Source organism: Dermacentor albipictus, chromosome 1 (assembly GCF_038994185.2).
Source record: "Dermacentor albipictus isolate Rhodes 1998 colony chromosome 1, USDA_Dalb.pri_finalv2, whole genome shotgun sequence".
Lineage (NCBI taxonomy): Eukaryota > Metazoa > Arthropoda > Arachnida > Ixodida > Ixodidae > Dermacentor > Dermacentor albipictus.
The window spans coordinates 416,838,304-416,860,239 of NC_091821.1; the positions used below are offsets into that span (position 1 = coordinate 416,838,304).

General features: G+C 44.1%; 1 long non-coding RNA gene across 1 annotated transcript in view; it reads right to left on the bottom strand.

Annotated features, from left to right (window-relative positions):
- Positions 1–2,006: 2,006 nt before the first annotated feature.
- The window catches only part of LOC135908848 (uncharacterized), a 163,903-nt gene continuing 143,973 nt past the window's right edge, over positions 2,007–21,936 (bottom strand). Inside the window, exon 3 of the long non-coding RNA XR_010566462.1 lies at positions 2,007–2,058. This is a non-coding gene — a long non-coding RNA (uncharacterized lncRNA). The remainder of the gene's footprint in view (positions 2,059–21,936) is intronic.

Below are 21,936 nucleotides of genomic sequence, written 5' to 3' on the forward strand. Positions count from 1 at the left end.
AGTCTGACGCGTACCGTGCGTGTACGTAACGTGTACCGTGCGTTTTCGCGAAAATTTTACGCTCACGTTAGTGGTATGTCTCAGCGCTCTCAAAGTGGTGCACGTATTATATCTACTTGGTCCGCTTAAATGCCTCAGCAGGCAGTTAATAAAGTTTTGATAATGTGCTTTAATGCTTAATGATAATGTGCTTTAAATTGCTAAACGTCATGCTTGAATTATTCTTAAAAATCCTGTGATACCCAAGAAATTGTCAGTCAGGACTAAAAAAATCTTGACCACAAAAAAGGAAAAAAAAAGATTGCTCCTTACACTCGGCACATATTAAATTTTTCTTTTGAATTCTACAAGCCCCATTAAAACCCGGTGCAACACATGACGAGCAAAATGATTCCTCCGTTCACATGTACTTAGATAAATGTTGCCGCAGGCAAAGCTTCGTTTTAAGCCCGACCACGGCTGCGGCCGCCGCTCCTTGTGAATCACAAAGGAGAGTTAAACGTTTCACACGAGTCGCACTCTTCAATGGGGCTTCCTGCTCGCGCAGCGAGAACCCGCCCGCTCGCACTAAACTAATCAATTTGCGCCCCGTCTGTGGCGGCCAGCGGGAACTTCCCGGCCAAAGTCGTCGACAGAACGGCGCCCTAATTGAAACTCGCCATTACCGCCACCACCTTGGCCGCTGCAAATTACCGGACCGGAGCCAACCGTATTCACGGGAATCTGATTCGCAAATTTTGCCCGCAACGACGCCGACTTTCCTCGAAGCATTTTTTGCAGAGTGTCAGTGATATTGAAGTAATCAACGTGCCGCGGATACCAGTGCAGTGGGCGTTCAACACGTGCGCCTCGCGCCCATACATCAACTTCTAGCGAGGCAAAATACGATGGCTATATAGGAATGACACAGAAATATTCCTCTACCAGAAAATATGGCGACCGAGCCCTGTTTTAGCTGTGAGTGTTCCAGCCTAACGATGCGTAAATTTAAAAAAGTAACTGTGTATTAGAGAGCTTCACGTTACACGAATCAACTCTACCATGTTCGCAGTCGCCTGAGTATGGTATGATGGTATGATGAACTTTATTTAAAGTCCTGAAGATCAACCCTTAGTTTGACGCAGGCGGCTCCCACGTCGGGACAGTAAGGTTTAACCTTACCGCCGTATCATGGGCCTTCTGGACGGCCTGTACTTGACCGAAAAGTGCTCGTAAGCTTTTATTTCATTGAAGTTAAGTCATTACACGTGACTTGGCGATATAAGCCCAATGCTCATGCGCAATTGGGAAAATGAGCTTACTAAATATCTGGAAACTACCAAATTGTAATCCCATTGTGTTGTTTTGCTTTTTCTGGTGATGATCCCTCCAGTATGCTAGACAGACAGCTTCCGTTTACCGGCCAGACTTTTCTAAAGAGGACTGCGTTTCGGTGTTTTGGTGGCAACGCAGGTCATCCTGATGATGATGCATTTTCAGCGGCTGCACAAGTAGGTTGTAACTTGCACTGTTCGACTTCGTTAACGTATGGTAAGCGAACAATGCGACCGTGCAGAAGAAAGAACTGTATCCACCCCCCCACCCCCCCCCCACCCACCCCCTACATCTTGCAGGTGACCTGCTGAGGAAAATTACGGGTGGATCACGATTGCAGTGCAGTCTAACGCAACATATCAAAGTGCTAGCTGTCACGATGGAACAATGTGAGGGACTGCATTGAAAGCGCGACATTGGCACGAGAGATGCATGCGTGCCATCGTTGCCTAATGGTAAGATAATTGGGTCGCTGCGCTGTAAGACGCAGATTCGATGTCACCATCGGTCATGCATTTGCTCATGGGATTTTCGGCGGACAGATCGCCCACTATCAGGGCTTCTAAGAGAAAACTCCTGATGTATTGAGCGTACGACAGCGCGTCACCGTGTGCTCGAATTCCTTATGTTGGCGCATTTTCTTTTTGTTGAATGTATTTCTGCAAAATTATAAGGAAAGCAAAAATAACTTGCCTTTTCAGTTGTGCTGCTCTCCAGGAGGTAATCGATGCCTCGAGATGTTGCCTGAAATATCAGAGATAAAAAAAAAAATACAAGCGAGGTTATTTGGCTGAACAGATGCAAGCAACTAAAAAAGTGTCATCTCGTTTACAAATTACTCATTCCCGCCACGGTCTCTCGGGAATTATCGCGTTGCCCTCGTGAGCCAGACTTTGAATGCGAAAGCATTAAATGCCCCATTAAGAGAAAATTCGGCGTTTTATTCGGTGGCATGACAGAATGGTGGTGCCAAAAATGGCCGGCGGCAAAGAGAGACACCGCATCGAAAAATACTCGAATGGACGTCAAATTTCTCATGCAAGTTCCTGTAAATAAAGTAAATTAATGCCTTTGAAAAGAATATTAGGTCCTACTTTTCGGTCTGGGTGGTAATCGAGCCCGGGTATCCACAGCGCGAGAAGAGCACGGTTCTCCGACGCCACGGCAGCTACATGGTTCTGGCTGACTAAAGACGTGCCTAGCGGGCGCGTCATTGCTTACGTCACATCGCAGCTCATTTGCCTAACCAAACGTGTGGCCGTGAGTGTGCGTCGTTGTGTACGTGACGGCGTAGACAATGGGTAGGAGGTGGCACCACGTCGTGAGTGCGTGAAAGGAGCGTACAAAATGAAAAAAAGTATTAATGTATATATAAATGTTGATGAGCGGTCCTTCCAAGGCAAGCGATCACGTTGAGACGCTTGGTGCGTTTTCGTTGAGCTTTACCGAGGTACAGTTAAAACGCAGACGAGAGCTCGCGCGGAGAAGAAACGCACGCAAAAAAAAAAATCACCAATGTGATCATAACGCTTTCGCATTCCCACACGTAAGCAGTTTTAAGTGTCTCTGCCGATTATAGCTTTCTTTATTTTTTGAGGTGAACTCGTGCATTGTTCATTCCGCATTTTGGCGGGCCGCAACGCACACTTGCTCATGTGCAGAGACCTGTGTGTCCATTGAAGGGCTATGGCAAATTACTGAATGAATAAAGAGTTAATGGACGAATAGCGTAAAAGACAACGTTTGAAGCAATATAGCTGATTGAGGAGGAGATTTTCAAAGCTGTCCTAAGTCAAAAGCATTTCTACATTTTCAGATGCACGTATTACTGTATATTATTTTGCTGTAGACGTACCTGGTCATCAATAGTCAGCACGTAAAATTCTTTGCAGAGGTGTCAAGCAGACGTTGCTGATAAAGGCATAACATTATATTTAAAATTTGGCACACTCTAACGAAAGTCACGCAGCCCTTGTTCAATAAATAAAAAAGCCGTTTCACTCCACGAGCGATCTTATCGATTCTCGCAAGCAATTCGCTTCGTAGCGCCGGTGCAAGTATATGGACAAGGTACATAGAATTTGAAGGGCACGTCTATTTTCGCCTGGTCGATAAAAATCAATTATTAAAATGGCGCCTTTCATATTTCGCTTGTGCTCACGTTTATTGCGCGGAGATAAAGCGACAACAAAACAAACAAATGCGCAATGACCGGTGCTCTTTGCCTCTTGCGTACAGCCTATCTGCTCGCATCCATTATCGAACACTGTAGAATACTGGTGATGACAACGCCATGGGGCAGTGTGCCGCGTCAGTAAGAAGAAGCAGCGGCGATTGAATTGGGGAAGCGAGCCGACCGCTGATGGGCAGCGCACTACACAGCCAAAGGGAACGTGTGACCGAGAATGATCTCTTTCTGCTATTTGTGCACAAAACAGATTCTCCTTATTACTCGTCTTTCTTTTCCACTTTGTCCTTCCCCCAACGTAAACCAAGGTCTTGTAAGCATTCACTTCACCGCAATCCACTATTATTAAACGTTGAAGCGTACACTTTGTCTTGCGGTGAAGGAAAGTGAGGATTAGAGCAAGTTCTGAGTGTAAACAGCGTGCCATTATTTAGTATACGTTGGTGGCGATTTCACGACCCCAAGGGACAACGCGTACAACAAAGTTGGTACACGGATTGGTCCATGGGTTGTTTGCATACATCCGATAATGTACGCGAACGCGCCAAGATGCATTCTTCGCCTCGGCTGCCCCAATCCACGGACCGTCCTGGTTCCGGCTTTGGTCGGTGACCCTTAGCGCCGCATGCTTCGTCATGACGCACCGCTGCCCTAACTTATGAACTATCCTAGTTATCTCTCTCTCTCTCTCTCTCTACACACACATATATATATATATATATATATATATATATATATATATATATATATATATATATATATATATATATATATATATATATATATATATATATATATATATATATATATATATATACTTATATATATATATAAATTTATATGTTCTATGGTGGAGCTCAGCGGCCTGTGTATCATCACGCAGCGACGAAAGCAGGGGATGAAATACAGGTGGGTATGCGCGTTCATGTAGTGGCGAAACCCTCTCCACTGTTTTTCATGAGAGCGCAGCCCTGGCCACGGCACATGTCTCGCTACTCATACTATGCGCGATATGCGCGTTCCCCCAGCCCCCTCCTCTCCCCTCCACTACCACCTAATTCCGCTGGATAAATGCTGCGTTGTTCATAAAACACACTCCTAAAGCGCCGGAATGATTGCACGCCTAATTTACTGCTAAGGCCAAAATTAGTCTACGGTCTTTCAAAACTTTGAATTTATAGTCTACACAAGATGTCAAACTTCTCGTCTACTTCTACCAGGTGCCGAACTTTGTTCACCGAGAACACCGGGGTAACCTAGTGCAAACCACTCAACACGAGAATATATTGAACAAACGTGGCCTCAATAATTGTTTTCAACGCTCTTAACTGTGCCGGAAACGCTAGAATTTCACCATACATTACAGTATACAGACCTTTCATTGGGAAAATGGGTAATCGGGACATTGCGAAACATATCCCGATGACTGCCCTGCGACACTAACACGTGATTAAGGCGTTTCTGAGAAAGTTAGTAATGTTCCACGCGCACTTAAACTTGCACATAATTCAACTACAGTGCTTCCCCATGTTGCTTAAATTTGATCAGGATGGAATTTGTAGTTAGCCAGGGTTTCGGGCTTATTTTGTCCAGCTCGTACAGCATACTTCTAACGCTTCGGAGCACTTGCATACATAATTTATTGCAAAGGCCGCAATCAACAAAAGAATTTTGAGCTTTTGCTCACACATTACACATAACGTGCGCAGTATCTTCCGGATAAAATTAGCAAGGTGCCTTGTTTAATCCACCAAGGACCGGGGAAACTAACTACATATACCTGGTATGACGCATGAAAATAGGGATAAAATTTTGGGTACGGTAAGTATTTGCAACGTTTCTAATTAGATAAGGACCATGAATGTTTCGCCCCACATTACACTTAACATTACACCCATTTCCACCAAATTTCAAGTTGGTGTATTGTACAGGTACTTTAAGACTATGAGGTGCATTGCGGATAACGCCAATATTACATACAGCAACGCTTGAATAGGTAATCTTCAACAAAGGCTCTTATTTACCTACACGAAATAAACTATTTTTGTCCACCACTCAAAACATCCTTCTTAAACAAAGCTCAAGCGACGTGTTGACCGAGGAGTCCGAGAATACCAACTGCACCCCTCGCACAACGCATAGAATTCGAGAGAAGGGCAATATTCTGTATTCATATTCGAGACACATAATTAACCTGCTCAGTTCAAATGTTGGGTACAAGTCGCCCATAAGATTGCACACATTTCCTTTAAACATGAAGTTGTTGCCGTTTTTGGCCCTCCCAGGTAAGAGGAGAGATATTCTAAGCGTTTCATATGAAATCTCCAAACAGGCCAATAACAAGGGCGTAGAAATTTTTATTTAACCTCTAACTAATATGAACGCACTTAAGTATTTGTCTGCATACCGCCGCTAACATTTTGCGCCATTTTCTCAGACTATAAGCTTGGATTCTTCAGAAAACCGTGAAACAGTCATATAAGGTTTTTGAACGCTTCTAGTGGCCAGCACAAACAGTTTCGCTGCCAAGGACACCGCTTCAACAGTAACGCGTCAGTGAGTGCGCTAAGCAACTCATTAGATAATCAAGAAACGTGAGTCATATAACCGAACCAATGTTTACATATATATGCAATGCTCACCACTGGTCATCACTTCAATGCAAAGTGTTCCTAAGCATTGTTTTCCTTCCCGTGGCTTAGATTGTGACGTTGCGAAATATTATACTGAACATATGCATCACACTATCGCGACCACAATAAGTGATCCCACCTTTCATATATTTCCGGGCTCTAATGCCTAAATATTTTGCTAGATTCTTCGAGAAAGGTTTTCTACGTTCTCTCCTTGATGTTATGCCTGTCGAGAATTAATATGAACAGCAAAGTTAAGGCTTACGTATTCTACAATTATGTGAGTGGTGCATGGATTAAACTTGTGTTGCGAATAGCATAGCTTTCCTTAGGTGAGAACGCACGTTACAATCGGCCCCAGAGTTTTATGTGTGAAGGTTCAGTTTGCTGAGTGGCATGTAATAAAATAGCTGTCGTACAACTCTCACTTCTGCATGCCTCTGATATTCGTATATTTTGATGCGCACACGCTCAACATTTTAGCACTATTATGGGTGCAACAATGGCTTTTTTTTTTCCGTGGTTAACAACCAAAGCCTCTAGCATTAGGGTTACATTGAATGGCTGATGAGGAATAATATTTTCCTTTAGCAATTTTCTTCGGCAAGCAAATTCGATTATATGTGACAGAGGGCGCTCGAAAGGCATTTAGGGTAAAGTTCTATAGCTATCACTCTCAAACTCACGTGCCAGATATTTCAATGCGTGGAAAGTGTCCGTAATTATTACTTAGCTTGAAACTACGAGCTCCCTCGTGGCAGGTGTATGTAGTTTGATGTAGCTGTCGGTGCACAATAAAATTTTCATCATTAACGGTAAGAGTGATTAACCGTGACAGAAACCAACGCCCTTATGGCTGTATACTTAACGTGACATGGCGAGTGCATACTTTTTTTTTTTATTTCCCTACTACCCGGTTTTTCTCCGTTAAGAGTCACGCGATGTCCCTTAAGCGAAATTCTACGCTGTTTGCGCTTCTCGTACTTGTGCAGAATACAAACAATCACCGATGACTTAGTAAATAAACAAAACACGATACGAGGATCATATATTGCCGTGTTCACCCTCTGTTAAAACGTTCTGCCCTTATCTGTATTTATGATTCGCGAAGGGAAAAGAAAAAAAAAAGGTACCATTCCAATTTGTGTTTACATATGTTCTCTCATGCCGGCGTGATTCTCATTTGTAGTGAGGAAACAAAATACGACAGCTTCCTGTTTGCGGCGCTCCATCTGGAGCAGTGGAACCTTGCGAAAGCTGTAGTGCGATAACTTCGTGCTGCGCGCAAGTTATTGGGACCACGAGAAAGAAAAAAAAACTCTAGACATAGAAATCAGAAGAATGTTACAATTTAACCCAGCGTCTTGCTAAAGCTAGCTTCGTATAAATGCTGAGCCGATTGCTGCAGACTTTGCGGACCGATGCTCCCTCCTTATCGCTTCCTTCAAGCGCCCTTTTCTAAACAGGCGGACCGCTCCGTCTAATGGTCAGCCGCAGCTATCGGCGCTTCGAAGCTCAATACGCAATTTCCGTTCCACCAAACGGCGCGCGCGACTATAGGTACGCATTTATCGGAGGAAATACAAACCGTGGTGCGTCTCAGCGTTATACGGTGGAGTTTTTTGTTCATTTTTTTTTCTCCTCGTACATCCACCGTCTCATAGGGTTTGAAGGAACGAGAACATGTTTGCTTAAACTGAGGCGTCCTCCTGTTCGGCCACTTAAATTTTATAGATATTTCTTATCGCTAGTGTGATGCGCGGGCCGGAGCGGTATATTGGCTCGTCCTGTACACGCCGCATATCAGCAGAGTTGTTGCGCTACACGCTCTTTCTTTCTCTCTCTCGCTCTCTCTCTTTATATATATATATATATATATATATATATATATATATATATATATATATATATATATATATATGATAAATCTTCGGCTGCCTCTTCCTCTGGAACTTTTAACTGATTCAGTTTACTTATCTCCGTCCTGCCTCTCATCGTTCGTTGCGTTTGACGTAAGACGCGTACTTGCCATTCTGTGTATGACTCGTGACAATTACAAGTCAGCTTAACTGTTTCCATCTCCTTTCGATTGCAGTCAAATGTCGCAACGCAGCGTGTAAGTCTCGAACACACTGAAACCTTTAAACAAAATAAATAATTGATTGATATATATGATAATGGTAAACTACAGGGAATGGAAAATAAAACTCCGGGACATTATGCGAAAAAAATCCCGAAATAAGAGAACCCCGGCGTAGATCAAAAGCCGCACAAACTTAGGGCCGCCAGTCTGTGACGAAGTCGTATTCGTGAGCTTCCAGCTCTTGTTTTTGTTTTTCGCGGCTTTGCGGCTTGTTGACCGACATTACTTTCTTTGTCGCGCGTTTTTATTCGCGCTGTGCCATACGAGCGACTGATTTGTTTCCGCTTTGTTTTTGTTTTTTACCCACAAGGTATGCAATTAGCGCCATAAGGACAGGAGCTGCTATAGGTTTAAGCCAAGCATTCAGACCTGCAATATCTATGTTTTTGGTGGCCCTTAGCAAACCTGTCACGGTTGAGTGTTATCGAAAATTTCTCACTGTGCTGCTTACGGTGGGACAAACGTTTCGGTGGCCAGCGTTATGCGAGGGGAGAAAACAGCTCTTTGGCGTTGGAATGTCGCTAATGGCACTTTTAACAGAAAACGCTCGTATTAAGGCGGGACGCAATACTTATTCATTAATGCAATTTTCCTTATTCCTTGAAACCGCTTTTTGTCGCCTTCGAATGCTGGGATCGTCACATCTCTCTCGCTTTTGTTCGCAATCAATAATGTCTCTGTGCGTATTGCGTGTTCGCATGTGATTGCACTCATGAAAAATTTAGAAACTTTTCATTTTTGTGTGCCCGTTTCCCGTATTTCACAACACATGAAAGGCTTAGATGTTTATGCATCTAAGCTAGCTGAGTGCAGTGAGCCCAGTCAGGCAGTCAGGCACACGACCGTATGAACGAAATAATTTCTCCGCCAAACGTAAGTACCACCAAATATAAAAAGATAGAAAAACTGGAAGTTCGCACATTTTCGCCTTTGATATGAATCGCCCTCTCTCTTACTGGCTTCCACAGAATTCATTTCAACACGTTGTGGTCCCACGACTTAATATGCTAGCAATTAATTCACCCTCGATAAGTTTAGCTAATAGAGCGACTGGTCAGATAAGATAACGGTGCTAGGTTCAAACCACCGATCAGTACTGATCTTACTTTAGCTGGAAAGCTTTCTCGCGTTATCGTCTTTCTTCACTCTCTCTCTCTCTTACTGTTTCGCAAATGCACCTTGCTTATAGAGACAAGCGCAAACGTTCATTTTTAAGCGTAGCAGTATGCGCCACGCAGCCTAACTTATATTTAGATTGTTATCTTCATTTTGGGTCCTCCAAACGTCTGTGCGATAGGCAACACACTTGTTTCTGTTCTCGTTAGCTTGCGTGACTTTGCATTCCCGTGCAGGTTCTCTTGCGCTCTTCTGTATGGTAGTGCATCTTGAGACATTTCCTGTAAAGCTGGATTGTTCTAAGCTATTCCCCTCCCTTATTCGTTCAATATTCATGTTCGTTTTTTTATGCCCCATCACTCTATAACTTTACTCACTCTCAAGATGAGTTGACTAGCCGGACGTCATCAACTTAGGGTCACAAATTTTCTGAAAAAAATTTTATGAAAGAAAGGCAACGCTTTATTGGTATACAAGTGGGCCACGTATCACACGCGAACGCGAAGCATCCGGCAAATATGGCGTTTCTAACATATTGCTACGCACAAGTATTCCCGATGTCCGATGACGAAGCGGCCAGTGGGGTGAACACGACGACGATGATTTGCGGCTAGCGCGGGCTGTAGCCTTTTGGCCAAGGGCAGCGTATTGATCTGTAAGTACTGTAAGTGTATACTTGTTTATAGTGTCGCGTCTACGTCTTCACACGTAACAATATTGAAACATATTCTAACACATTGACGCTTTCAACGTAGGGAAAGCTACTCTTACAAGAGTTGTTTACCCGAACAATGGGAATTTTACCCTACACCATGGCTAAAGTGACTATGTGGTTCCATTGGTGTGTACAAGGTCACGAGTTCGAGTCCCAGGGGCAAGGTGAATAGTGTGCGCTTGTGCTTTTATACTTAGGTCACATTACTGTCACTGTAATCTTCCTTTAAAGTATTATTCTTTCTTTATTTCATTTTTTTAGAGTCGCGCAGACATACCAGAAGAAATGTCTGGCGACGTAAGACGCCCGCCCCTCAACAAAGGGGCGGTCAAGTGGATTCCACTCGGCTATCAGAAAAAAACAGGTGCCGTAGCAGGAACGCTAAAAAAAAATTAAACAAATAAATAAAAACGAAACTCGGAGAGAAATAAAGAAAAACAAAGCTGGACTGCGCAAATATTAGCTCAGCACAAAGTACCTAAAGTGCACACTGCATTCGAGCAATGGCACGTGTTGTTCGCCTGCGTACGTCACCAAACACAAAGTTCTGCCGTGTTCATAATTGATTACCTACCCAGCGCAAACTGCCCAAGAGAAAACAACTCGCTGTCGGCCGCCTACCTACAATGTCGCTCAGTTTTTTTTTCTGTAGGACGGGATGCTAATTCAGTTATCGCGGCAGAGTATAACTTGTTTGGACAGCATTTGCCGGTGTTGTACAGCCACCAAGCATCGACTGCGTGCTGCATTTAGACCGCGTCGCCGGCACAGAGCACTCGGGACTGATAAAGTCAACTCCAACAGCAACCGCACGAGGGGAAACGATGAAACACAAATGTCACTATCATCAGCAGCGCACCTATGAAGCTTCCGTCGTCGCCAATCGCCGTGTTCACTCCGCGGCTATGCCATTGCGCTTCTGAGCTCGAAATCGCGGGATCGATCCCGGCAATGGTGGATATATATATATATATATATATATATATATATATATATATATATAAACCTTAGATCCACGGTAGTGGATCTAAGGTTTCCGCAAGGTTACAATTGAAAAGTTCGTTAACTTTCTGAAAGGCAACTATTTATTGCCGGCGCTTTGGCCGCACACGCAACTTTTTGAACACCGAAAACAAAATTTACAGAGTCTGTTTTTAGACCACTTTCTACAGGTTGAAATTTGAAAAAAGAAAAAAAAAGAAATAGAGCAGGAAAACAAGAATAGAGAGAGAAGGACACAAGAAAAGTGTGCGTTAACGCTAGAGAGAGTTAGGCTAAAGACAAGGACTTACGCCAACAGCCACCGAGGAGCTTGTGTAGCAATGCCTCGCTTCAACGAGTGCATACAGCTGGCCTTTGGAGCGGGCGAAGGGTACAACACCCCAAACACCCCGTTCCGGTCGGTACGCCAGACTGTTCGTTATGTCAGACTAGAGTCGATAAGGAGACGACACGCATTCTCCAACATGTCTTGCACCCCTGATCTTACCTATAGCCTTGAACTACTCGCTTACTCACTCTTTTACTTACTTACTCCCTCTAAGACACGCTTAGAACGACTCTTCTGCTATATTTCAGTGCCGCAGAGCGACAGCCTAAATTTATGGGCACCAACGAAGCAGCAGGGTAAGTTTTGTTTCCCTCTTTCTTCGATGATCGATTACCTTTTCTCAAGGCTTAGCACGCTGTCTACGATGCTGTGGAAGCCACGCTGCGCCATTTCTCTATCTGAGTGCCTTCAGCTTTCTTGAGAGCCGTTCGATGGGAGCTGTCAGTTGTGCTTCCGAGTTTCTCTTCGGATAAAATTTTATCCCGTCAGCTTTTCCTCGTGTTGTCCGCTCTCTACAATCTCTTGTTGTTTTCTTTGTTTGTTTGTTTCCTTGCTTATTTGTTTGTTTGGCGAGGAGTAAGCTGCTGTTGCTTCCAGTGATAAAGCGCTTTACTGTTTTTTGCTTTTACTTTTCTGTGTGAGAATGTGACAGCCCATTTTCGTCCTCGTTAGATTAACCTGAAGCCTGCTAGACTTTTTTTTTACTTACAAACTTATGTGCGGGCCTTAAGGAAAACCTTTTTTTTTTCTCTAGAGAACGCTGATAGTTCGCAAAACGAATTGAATTGTGCGCTTTTATGTGCCATAACCACGCTTTCATTATGAGGCACGCCGTAGTGGGGGACTCCGGGTTAATTTTGACCACCTGATGATCTTTAACATGCCCCCAAAGCATTTGGCACAGGCGTCTTTCTTTTTTCTTTTTTTTTTAGCATTTCGCCCTCATGAAAATGAAGCAGCCAAAGCTGGAATTCAATCCAGCGACCTCGTGCTTAGGAGCGCAACACCATATATCCTCACTGTCACCAGGGCGGGTAACGCATTTGGCGATGCGTAACATTTATGACAGCTGTAAGCGCCCTAAAATCGCGTCTTCCTATCGGGGCGTGGATCATTTCTTTTCCATGCTTGTGGGCTTCGCTGAAGAGTTTTTCGTCTGTACCTGTCAGCTAATCGTCGTCGAACTTTGGGGCCGTAGTTAGTTAGCGTGCTCCCGTCACGGCTAGTCGAAGAAGAAATGAATATTGTCTGGCCACAATGTTTTGCGGTGGCGCTGCGAAGCAAGTGTGTACAATATTAGTATTACCATCCTGTCAGACCTGAAAGCTGGGAGTTGACGCGCACATGGAAGCTGCACGAAACTCAAGATGACCTTGCGAATAGCAATGGCACTGGCGTGCATGAAGCAATAAGTAAAATGCCTGGTCCAACGAATCTCTATTGCAAATCAAAGCTTCATTTTATGTTTTTAACGAACCTCATCTAACCACTATGTTCCTCAAGGAGTGTACAGTGCACGTTTTTTTTTCACAGGAACCATAAGCATCTAGGGTGCAGTGCTGTGTAGAACGCCACTATTGCACCTATTGTAGGTGCGTTTATGTAGAGTACGCGGCCTACGCGACGCTCGGTTAGCTCGCTGTTTGTTCACATCCAGTCTACCACCGTATTTCATTGCTTGGACCAAAGCCATTACTTGGACCGTTGGACTAAAGCCGATATGAATACACACGTGGAACACGTGAAGCGAAGGTGAGGTGACCACTTGTGAAGGCTACAAGTATTTATTTGTACGCAGTGAACGAGTTACTGTCTAGGCACAATCTTTGACAACTTCTCTCCTCGATGGAAATATATATACAAAATTTAGCCGTCAGGGGTTGCTTTTCTGTGCGAACGGAAGGAAAATCAAGGTTCAGTTACCTAAAAAAATGGCTATAAGCGTAAAAGACGTACCCGAGGATAGTAAAAGCCTTGTTACATATAGTAGCAATCCAGAAATTTTCGCAAGTAAGTTTCCAAATACCTGGCACAATCTTTTAAGCTTAATACTTATAGGAGAGTCTTGGACCTCTAGGTGGCACCGACACTTCCTCGTCGCATGCAAAACTGAATTAAAAACGCGAAAGACACTGTGAAGCGCTATATACCATCAGAGCGCACAACGACATACACATTTCTGGCAAATGAGTCAATGAAGTCATTGGATGCAGTAAGGAAGCACTTAAACATGGCCAAAAATTAATAAACACTTACAGTTTCATAAATATCTGAAAGTATTTGCAATACGTGAAACCGTGCAGTTTACCGTTCTTCAGAGACGTGGGAAATAATTAAACAATATGCCTAACTTTGTAACATCATATAGCTAACCTTAATTATGAGGACGCATATGCATCTGTAGTAATAACGCAAATAATATATATATCCCACGACGACCTACGATCGTAATAACGTTAAGTGAGTCATCAGTATTCGCTTTCAACTTTAATGTCTTGGGCACTTGAAACGGAGGTGTTGCACTTCTTATTTATTTATTTATTTATTTGGTCATTCATTCATTCATTTATATATACTCATACACCTTCAGCGCATTTGCGGGAATTACAGAAAAGCGTCTTCTTTAACTATACTTAGGAGAAGGCATTCTTGGAAGTGCAAGAAACATCAAACAGAATCAAAGTGGAAAATGGTGGAGGGAGAGAGAGAGAGAGAGAGAGAGAGAGAGAGAGAGAGAGAGAGAGAGAGAACTTTATTTATCCCATCCTAAAGGGAAAGGGTAGCGGGAAGAAGGCGAGGGAAAATGGTGGAACATTATATGTTTCATTAGTAATACAAACGATTCCATTGGCCTACATTGGTATATTAGTGTGCCCAGAAAACAAAAACATGAATTAACAAACGAATACATAATCACAAAAGGAACATGAATGTCTCGACGTAGCGCGGGACGTGCGGTGGTCCAGGGGCCCAGAGGAATCCGAACTCACTTGCTACGAATAAAGTTTTTCTCTCTGTCTGTTTGAAGTGAGTGAGCGCAACGGTGCCGGGAAGGTGGTTCCAGTTGACGCAAGTTGTTGGAATAAAATATTCGCTATACGCGGTGGTACGACAAGATGGAACAGCTATTTTGTGTCAGGGGTCAACGCTAGAAGAAACGTTCCGAGGGGAAGTGGGAAGACAACCTCTTAAAACTGGATTATGAAAAGTTATCTTTTTGCAGAGGCATAAACATGTAGATTTACAGCGCAGCGAGAAGTAGCACAATAGCACTGCGGACTGGAAAGGCCTTTTTTTGAGCAAGAAATGCCGCGCTTAAGACTTGCGCCACATAAACTAAGTGATAATTTACAAATATTATGTACAAAATACGGTTTTCAACATTTTGTCACCTTCAGCGGTCTGCGCGAAAACGGACGCGAGAAAAACTACGCTATTTTGACGAAACGTTTCGTTTGCCTTTGTAACTGCGCCATCGACTCGGCAATAGCAGCATCAGTGCGCAATATTTCTTTGGGGGAGTCCCAAACGAAAGCATCAATTTTTCATTTCTGTTGGGGGCTGTTAAAGCTGGGGTAGTTGCATCATTTTTCATAGTGCAGACATCGCCTTTTACATTTTGAAAGAGACAGGGTGGGTGCTGGTTCTGGGGCAGCGCCAAGCTTTCTAGTTCTTCGAAATTGCCAAAAGTGTGGCTCAGGGTTTTCATCTGCACGACACGTGTATTTGGCTCTCCTGGGGCAAACGTTCAAGGCTGTATATACAGTTTCGACAGGTGCGACGTCAACTCTACAGGCATTCGGGAAACAGCAAGCCTGTCAGCGCCTGCGGCGTAATTACTTTCCGTGCGTCTGTTGCGACACGCGACTATAAGTGCATCTGAAGTCACTGTGTGGTAATCCAGCATGCCCCGCAGTGTAGAAGAAGTCCCGCGCTTAAAGGAACCGGCTGCACCACCAAGACCGCTATCTCCGCCTTCGCATCCCAGCTGGACTCTGCCAACACGAGGATATACCCTGGTTTGCCGAATATGGCTGGGAGTGGCTTTTACGAAAGCTTTCGCTTTATGAGTCGGATGGGTCGATGAAACCTCGTGTGATCACTGTGGTAGCAAGGAGACTCTTGAGCAGGTTCTTTGTAACTGCCTCACTATAATTTACAGAAGCGATCACCCATAATCGCGAGAGCGCGCTTTGACCAAAGGGCTTTAACAGAAGAAATCATTTTAGAATGCCGATATTATCCGATATCGAATGCCGATATTGTAATATCAGCTGCAGCCGATATTACAAGCCATTGCAGCGAAGGGCGTAGAGGGCACCGTTGATGTTTTTAAGGTCAACATACTTCGACAAGCGGCTGCAGCCTGAACTGGTGTTTAAAATGCTACAACTACTGCTGTGTTGTGCGGTGATAGTGTGCTGTGACAATGACCGACTGCGATTGTGTATCTGTGCTCCCTTTATTTCTCTCTCTCTCTACTTTCCTATTGCTCTACCTCCCTCCCCTCTTTCTCCAGCATAGGGTAGCAAACCGCATCTTCTCCTCTGGCTTACCTCCCGGCATTTCCCCTTTCCTAAGGCTATCTCGCACGCTTAAAAGAGACACACTGATTCCAAATCATCGCCGAACATGGCAGGACTGTTACACCTAGAGCTACCAAGCATATTGCTTTCGCACCTTTTTTATCTTTCACGAGTCTTTAAAACACCTCTTGTCATTTAATACGAATTTCTTTGCTTTGCGGGTACATCTCTTAACGTTCATCGCTATCGCCGCGCTTCTTCTATATTTTAATAAAAACCTTGCCCAGCGTATATTTCCTACAATAAATGATTTGCTCTTCGTGTGGCTTTGGCACGCAGAAGCATACTTTGCGCGTGCAGAAAGAAAGGTCCGTGCTGGTGCGGCTCAATTTACTAGGTTGTAATGGAGCGTGTGCGCACGTAAGAATTCTCGCCTGCTTTGGTAATGGAACTGTCAGCTAAGATTAATGTTCACGTTGCCACGTTCGCTGATGATGGAATCGTGCTCCTTCGTTCAGTGTGTGCTCCTTTGCGCATTTCCATGTGCATTTTGCTCCACATTTTCCTCAATTACTGTTCTTTCACTGAAAAAACAAAAAAAACGGCAGCACCCACCTCACGGTGACTGTCGACGGGGATTCGCAAGTGCTAGAATCGGAATTTATTATTAAACTTTTGGTCATATTGCAGGTAAACAATACACAGAAGGAGGTACGATAGTCAAAGTCTCTATCGGGGCCTCCTATGAAGAAACAATTATGATAGTACATACCTACTTACTCATGTCGGCGTCAAAGAGTTTAATTGAAGGGCGGTACCTAGCCAGTCCCGCACCTAGAGTGACCCATTTTGGCGTGAAAGATATTCGTTAAAAAGCGGCCCGCATATGCGCATTGCCACATACTCGGTGACCCAAGTTGGTCCGATGTTAGGTTTTTAACCCTGTCACCTCAGCATAGCTGTATTTTCCTGTAGCGCTACTACATACCCTACGTTATTCCTTTCACTTCAACACTTCTTGGAGAATCAAAAACTATTTTACTCCCTCCTCGATACTCAAAGAGGCGAGAACTATCTAGTCAGTGATTTATTATGCCTCGCATCCCCCCCCCCCCCCACACACACACACTGTGCGGTCTGCGTGGTGTACGGAAGAGGAGCCCGATTAAGCGACCGGCTTGAAAGGTTTCTTTCCTTCGAGATGTTCCGTTTTCATTTTCTTTCACTTCATCGCCGTAAGCCTTTCCGAACGGGAACGCCTTGAAGATGGGGAACTTGAAAACGGGCACACTTGCAGTGAGGGCGTCGTGGGTTATCAGCTTTATGTTATTTTTTTTTCTTCAAGATTAATCGCTGTGCTTCCAAACTGTCGAGGGGGTAATCTTCGAGGTGCCCAATGATCGCTTTGTTTCGTTTTTACACACGCACGCAGCGACGCTAAGATTGAAGCAAGACGTGCGCGTTAGTCTGACAAATCGCAGGATTCCTGATTGGCTATACCAGGAGCAGACGAAATGGCGTTGCCATTCCCTGCACACCTGTCGGCAGCATGGAAGTGGTGCACGGCGGTGCACGCTTTCGACATAGATCACAGGCCGCTGGCTTCGGGGAACCCTGTCCAATTAGCAGAGTGAGCGACCGGAAGAGTAAGCAGGGAGACATGTAGTATGGCACCCTGTCCCTCGTACAGAAAATGTTGTGTTGCTTGTTTTAACCTCGATGTCTTTAAGTACCATTCCTCCTTTCCGCCCGTCATGGCAGCAAACAGGACATCTTTGCTTTTCTGGTTAACATTCTTGTTTTTATGCGAAGCATATTACGAGGGCTCAACCCAGCTCCTCAGGCGCGGCGGTGTCGCCTTGAAACCACGTGACACCGTGACCTCACGACAGAGGAGAAGTGGCTTCGGCTCAACTCTTGCAAGATGGGCTGGGTGGGAATCGAACCAGGGTCTCCGGAGTGTGAGACGGAGACGCTACCCTGAGCCACGAGTACGATGCTTCAAAGCGGTGCAAAAGCGCCTCTAGTGAATGCGGTGTTGCCTTAGAAACGAGCTGTTTCTCAGGCGTGCGTCACTTGCTCAGGCGCACATTTCGTTGCCGTGCCGAACGCTGCGTTGCTCGACGCTCAACGCGTCCAATGCGGGGCGTCCAAGGCTAAGCAGAGTAACGCATGAGGTGTTTCTTCGTCTAGCCGAACCAAATATAGCCAAGCAACAGCAGTTCACCAAGCTAAACAGTGGTTAAACAACTAAAATAAAGGCTAGTATGCTTCGCATCCTGGGCTTAACCTTACCTAAGCCACAGCCATTTTTTTCTTTCTTATTTCTCTGTGTGCCTCCTTGAAGAGGTCGAGCGAGAGTATTTTCTGGCGCGCCGTCGTTGCGCAGTGCCACATTTTGACAAAACAAGGAATGGGAGCCCTTGTTCTCGAAAATTTCATAGGCTTGTAGTGTTTGGAAGAGAAAACTTAATCTAATCCTGACGCCGGACATTTCATTAGTGAAGCCGGCTGGCCAAATTTATAAAGCACTTGCGACCGAAAAGCTTTGTTTTTGGCCCCAGCTGCGCAAGGGTAGAGTGACTATATACTTATCAACAAGGGTCCAACGACTAGAGTTGTTTCAGTGTTTTCTGTTGCTCTGCTTTGTCCTTCGACATGTCGACACGCCTGTGCATCAGGCGCAAAGAACTCGAACTCTCTGCAGCACAAATGCCAAATAACGACGGCCCTTCGTGGTTATCTTACTGCTTTCTTTTTCCATTTCTGGGAGCTTCCACGCAGATTTGCAAACGGCGTTGAAATGCTTCCGGGAAGGGAACGTTTATATTTCCGCGAGCCTGCAACAACATTTCTTTTGGGAACGTTTTCCCTGTGAGTCTGGTTTGTTTTGAATAGATTTCCCTTCAGCGAACTAAGACGCTCTCGAGCCTCACATCGGGTGCTATGATTCACTCTTCGCATAACGCAAAATGTACAAAGCGCGAAGGCATTATTTTCTCTCTTTTTTCTTAGGAAACCGGAAGCAGCCAACCGAAGAAAAGCAAGCGAACAAATATGCCGATATTGACGTAATGCGAGAGATGCTGAAGAAAGAGGATGAGAATATGTATGCGAAAAGCCACAACTGAAAAGTTAGTGATAAAGTGAGAGAGCGAGAGAGAGAGATAGAGAGGATGCTGTTTGAAATGTTATCACCATACCTTCTGGAGTTTGTTCCATGGAAGTGCAGTGGCATAAATCGGGGCTGAAAGCGTTTGGAAACGGTGCCCTACTGTATACACACGTTTATTTATTTTGCAGCAGACGTAGTGCGTCGAATTGCGAGGGGGCTTTTTCTCGTCTGTGATTTTAGCGCTGCTATATCAAGTTTATGTGAAAATCCAGACTGTACGAGTTATGCTCCTTTAAAGCCAGGCTCTGTTTACTTATTTTTTACGCACATACATACATACATACATACATACATACATACATACATACATACATACATACATACATACATGCATGCATGCATGCATACGTACATACATACATACATACATACATACATACATACATAAACACATACATACATACATACATACATACATACATACATACATACATACATACATACATACATACATACATACATACATACATACATACATACATACATACATACATACATACATACATACATACATACATACATACATACATACATACATACATACATACATACATACATACATACATACATACATACATACATACGCAGATCTCTCATGAAGGTACTTACCAGAGATATTGCCTTTGTTTTAAAATAATTAGGTGCACATCATTTATAGTTTGTCTTGATGCCTGCTAAATAATTCCTTTGGGCAGGTGTTCCAATTGCGCGATTGAAGACAATTGGGGCTCACACAGTGACTGTCCAATTAATTGGCATCTCCCGTCATGCTGCTGTTTCTAAAGGTGCGTTTGAGTCGAGTGGGGCAGCACGCTTAAGAATTGTGCGTCATTTCCTAATCTCGTTTTTTTGCGCACTCTACAAGGAAGGCTTTTCGGGAAAATAACACTCCGAATGCCAACACGTGAGGCATAATTTTTCATTGCAGTTCATCCGGAGAACGGTGATAATTTCGGTAAACCTAGCAAATGGCACGTACCTTAAGCCCCAACTCAGCTTCCCTAAAGCGAAACGTGCATTTACATAATAATTGAAAAACACAAATTTGCATATTTCTACTGTATCTCTTATTGGTAACTGTATCTTACTCCTAATGCAATGACTGCAATTTTCTAAAACAAAACATACACAGTACAATTTGCACCTTACATATGTTTACTTCGTTAGAAACCCTTGGGCCTGAAGTAATCAAATATCAGGCGATGAAATATGACTGCTGTTACACTTATCGTACTGGTTATCATCCGGTTATTTTTATTCGTCTTATGTTAAAAAAGGTGTTTCCGTTTCCTAAGAGTGCCGTCACTTCTTTGGCCTGACATAGGAGAGCTATCGCTTCTGCATTCCTGAACCCGCTTCCTCATGTGTAGGGCAGCGAACCTAAAAGAGCTTTTCAAGCTCTTTTCCCTTCCTATCCGCCTCCCTACCTGGAATTCTCCCTTATCTGAGACCATATTAAAAAGAAAGAAAGGAACGGCTGAGCGAGTCTGACATTCGCTGTAAACGTTAATCCTTAATACGATTAGCCTTGAATCATTCATTCAGTGTACATAGCGACACCCCATGTTCCAACGGCGAAACCCGTCATGTATGTATGTAACCGAGCTCCTCACTCGCATTTCGATGATAGAGGCAAGACTTGTTATGTCGTAACCTGTCATACCATTTGTGTCGTCCATACGTGTCTGCATGCCATGTTATTTCATTCATGTCATGAATGCATATCGAGTCATTTGTGCCATGTCAAGATGAACATGTCATGATGTGTCATGACATATATTGCATATCCTGACATTTATTCAGTTAAGCAAACGACCACAACGGCAGTACGACGGCGTAAGTCATGTGATGATTGCAGGTCCTGTCATGCATGCATGCCACATGATGCATATCCCGATTTACTTTTAGTTAAAAAAAAAAAACAAGCATGTCAGCTTCGTGGCGAAGAGGATGGATGGATGGATGGATGGATGGATGGATGGATGGATGGATGGATGGATGGATGGATGGATGGATGGATGGATGGATGGATGGATGGATGGATGGATGGATGGATGGATGGATGAATGGATGGATCGATGGATGGATGGACGGACGGACGGACGGACGGACGGACGGACGGACGGATGGACGGCGAAAAGTTCTTATCTCATTATAAAGCTTTTGCGACAGAATTGTTCGTGAAAGCAATTTCCGGCTAATTCTGATGTTACACTTATATTATTAGCGAAGGCAGCCGGTGTGTATTAGGCACACAGCAATTAAGGACAAACAGCTTCGTCAATTCGAACCTTGGAGCCTAACCTTACAGTAAAGCATATAAATATAAGTCATCATAGGAGAAAATGCCAGCTGATGTTGATGCACGTGTCACTCGAGAAGGCGGCAAGCCAGTGCCAAAACGTACTTACGAGCGAAATGATTTGTGAATACGGCTAAAGGTACCGAATTCGGAAAGCTTTATGCTCCTAAGAACTACTTGCCATGAGCGGGACGCCTTCGCTATTACTACAATGTATGTCCAACATTACGAATGGTTGTCACATGACGTTAAAAGAAGTTCTAGAGTAGGTACGTCTTTGCGAATTCGGGCACTGGTCGCGGATTCACAAAAAGCTCTCGTGCATACTTTTTCGTCGTACAGCGACTCGGTTATGGTATATCAGAAACTGCTTTTGTTTTCTACTTGCTCATTTCTTTGGCCTGCGCTGACTGAATGAAACATACCAAGCGAGGCGTCCAGCACAATTTTCACTGTAGGAATCCCGCTCAAATGCGCGAAAAAGAAACGCTACG